Genomic DNA, 4,269 nt, shown 5'->3' on the forward strand with positions numbered 1-4,269 from the left:
AAACTATGATATCTCGGCAGTATTTGTGTTGATCTTGTTTGTTATGGGTGAGTCAAAGTTCTCAGTTAAGCAGCTATGTTGAGGGGTCTTTCACAAGAATTTTCTAGGTGATTTGAACTTGGTAGTTGGGAATGTGAATGACAATTCGATTATCCCATTCTCGATGGATTATCATGTTATGAGTGGGTCAAGAGACACTAGTGAGAGAAGTGAGCATACATTCAAGCGCCCTATTCTCATTGTGAGGGACATGGTGGCATTCGAAGCCAAAAACCCTAGTATTGCAAGGAATATCGATTTCCTACAAAAATGGTTTGGTCAGAAGGTGTCAATAGGTGGTGATTGGTGGAAGGATTAGCTTATTGCAGAAGGGTATGAACCGTGATTGGCATAAGTTTAGGATTCAAAGGGATTGATGGGTGGTGGGATACTTGAGGAGCCTTCTAGACATACAATGAGAAAGAAAGCAATTAGTGGTCTCGACGAGGAGCTGACAATGGAACCCCATGTTGCTGAGAAATTCCCTCTTCCTCATGGTGAGTGTGTGTTTGTCGATCAAAGCGTACTGATCATGCAGAAAAAGAAGAAAAATAATTTGGTGCCCAAACCTGAGGGTTCATCTGGAGGTGATGTTTGAAACTTAGGGTTTTGAGTTTACCCATTATATGCATGGATTTTCTAATTACTACCATGTGTAGTAAAGATAATATCCTAGGGTTTTATTCTAGTTATTGTATGCATTTATTTTGTTATATTGTCATGTTGTTAGTATACAGAAGCTCCAAAATATTGGGTTTATGCTATAGGTATAAATGGAGCTAATAGGCTTTTTCAGATCAACTACATAGGCAGCATTTTGTAATCTTTATACAAATTTAATAAAATTTCCACTTTGGCTGTTACTGATCAAAAAATATATTATACCCATGATAGTTATTGCACTCACTCATTATCATTAAAATATAATACTGAAATCTCACAAAATATATTATACACCTTAACTCTAATATTCACAAAAATGATTATTTAAATAATTATAAAATAAGTTGTTTTCAAATATTTTAAAATAAATGTTGGATAAAAAAAAAAATTTAAACTATTTTTAGGTTGAATTATTGAAAAAAAAATCTATTTTTACATAATTTAATTATTTTACTTAAATATTAGATTATTTAACATTCAAATAATTAATAATAATTTAACACTTCATTATATAACAAATTAAAAATAATTATATTATTTAATTATAAAAATAATTTACCTTGATTAACATTTAAGAATAGTCTAATTTGAATATTTATCATATTTATGATTGAATAAATAATAAGTGAATTGTTTTAGTTATTGTCATAAAGTATATTCTATCCCATGTAAAAATAAAATAATTAAATATATTGCTTGTGTGTCAATTTTATGGAGTATTATTATATGGCAATCTATTTGCCTAAAATAGATGTTTATTAACATAGAGTTTTGTTAGATTTCCTTATATGAAAAAAGGATGATGCAAAAATACTAAAAATAATGAATGGTCATGATATTTCAAAGTGTCTTGTGCACTCTTAGATCAATTGTAATTGTTGATCTCAAAAGTTAGGCATAATTATGCCATAGGGAATGGTGTCAATTTTTTGGAGTATTATATGGCAATCTATTCACCTACAAAAAGAGCTTTTAACATAGAGTTTTACTCCAAGTTTTGTTAGATTCCTTTCTACAAAAAAGAGTGGCGTGAGAAATACTAAAAAACAATGAATGCTAATGATATTTTGAATCATCTTGCACACTCCTACAAAATTAACGCCTCGATATATATCAACATATTTTATATAGATTAAAAAATAAGATATATATGCTAGTAGCACTAGAAGATGAGATATGTAAGGGAAATAGATTAATATTAATTTAATATCAAAATGTGAATTGGTGTATTAATTTATTATTAATAAATTTAATTTAGGGTTCAAGTTAGGGTTAGAGTAAGGGTTCAATTATTTTTAGGTTTAGGGTTAGCGATATTAATGGGTTAGTGTTAAGGTTATCAACTTGATTTATGGTTATAGTTACGGTTCAATTATGTTAAGTTTTAGGGTTGGGGATGCTTTTGGTTTAGTGTTGTGGTTAGGATTAGGGTTCAATTTAGTTTCATTTTCAGTAGATATCAAGATAGATCACAATAACAACAACTCTAAAAATTCATCCAACATGAGAGTGAATTTTGGAAATGAGATCATTTGATTAGACAATAATAAGGGTTGTCATTTAATTAAATAATGATTTAAATATGGTTAGTATAAAGCTTATGATGAAAATTTAATTAAATTTAGGGTTAGGATTCAATGTTTTGTAATGGTAAGGGTTAAATTTAGTTCAATATTTGATTAAGATTAATGTTAGGGTTAAATTTTATTCAGGCTTAGAATTACAATTTGATTTGGTTTATTGTTAAGGTAAGGGTACAATTTTATTGATGGTTATGGTTAGGGTTACAGTTCAATTTTGTTTACAATCTACATCCAATTTAGTCTAGGGTTGGGGTTCACTTTGGTTTAGTCTTAGGGTTTAATTTTTCTAATTAGGGTATTCTAGATTAAATTTGATGAATTATAAACTCAAAATTTACACAAGATTAAGTATTATAATAGTATTACCCCTTTAATTTATGGGTAACCCTATTAATAGTTAACATTATAAATGATAATTATATAAGATATTATTAATACTATAATATCTAGGTATTAAGGTTCAATATGATTTAATGTTAGGTTTTATTTTGGTTTAGTGTTAGAGTTGGAGTTTAATTTAATTTATTGTTCAATTAAGTTTAGTGTTAGGGTTTTATTTGCTTTACAGTTTAGGTAAATGTTTTATTTATTTTAAGGTTAGGGTTTGATTTTATTTAGTATTCGATTCATGGTAGATCTTGTTTTAGGATAACGGTGAGGGTTTAACTATTTAATAGTTAATTAGGATTGGGGTTAAGGTTCAATTTCATTATAAAATAGGATTACACTTCAATTTGGTTTGGGATTAGGGTTCAATTTGGTTTAGGATTTGGATTTAATTTAGTTTAGGGTTAGAGTTCAATTTGGTTAATGATTTAGATTTAGTTTGGTTTAAATTTAGGGTTCAATTTGATTTAAGGTTATAGTTTATTTTATTTTAGTGTTAGGAGTGGAGTATGATTAAGTTTAGGATAGAGCTAGGTGAAGTTTAAGTTTAAATTTTGTTTAGAGTTACGTTGATGGTTCATTTTTATTAAGGTTAAAGTTATAATTAAATTACAATTAGGTTTTGGGTTCAATTTCATTCATTGTCAGGGTTACAATTCAATTTAGTTTAAGGTTAGTGTTCAATTTGGCTAAGTGTTAGAGTTATAGTTCAATTTTGTTGAAGATTTGGTTTAGGGTTAGGATTTCATTTGGTTTAGTGTTAAGGATCAATTTGGTTTATTGTTAGGATTACATTTCAATTTGGTCGGGTAAAGGTTCAAATTATGTAGACTATGATTAAAATCTTTAATTTTTACGCTTATACAAATTTATTGACTAATGTTGTGAACCTGATAATTTAATCATTAACTTATATTATTATCAAGAAAATGGTGAATTTAATAATTTCATTTTAAAATTATGACATGATTGCACTTACAACTATATATTATAATTATTGGAATAATTATGTACTAACATCGTAGAGATGAATGTATGAGTATGGATTGGTTTTGCAAATGCTTGAGGTGCAACAAAAGGTGGGCCTAGAAAATTATATCAATAATAGGCCTCAAACCTTGTAACCTAGTTGTTCCATTAGGACATCGAGTCCCCTACTTCCATTATAGATTAATAATTTTTCTTGTCATCATTACTATATCTCTAACAAATTCTAGGTCACCTCACTCAAGAATTGAATTATTTCCCTAATTTTGTCTCCCTCCCAATAATTTTACACTTTTAAAACCAATTTACAAACAATAAAAATAAACAAATGAATGAATATATAACAATATAGAATAAAATAAAAAATAAACAAAGAAACCAAGAAGAAAGAAAAAAAACTAAATCCTCTAAGAAAAACATATAGAATAAACATAAAGGAAAAAAAGGAATTAAAAATTAAAAAGAAGGAAAGAAATGAAGGGAAGCTATGGTGTTGCATCAACTAAGATGAGTGTTAAGAGCTAAGATTATCCTCTCATGCCAATGTACAACCAATATGAATGAGAAAGGATACATGTTTGATCAAGGACACTACACCATTAATGACTAT

The sequence above is a fragment of the Cryptomeria japonica genome, chromosome 7 (assembly GCF_030272615.1).
Source record: "Cryptomeria japonica chromosome 7, Sugi_1.0, whole genome shotgun sequence".
Taxonomy (NCBI): Eukaryota; Viridiplantae; Streptophyta; class Pinopsida; order Cupressales; family Cupressaceae; genus Cryptomeria; species Cryptomeria japonica.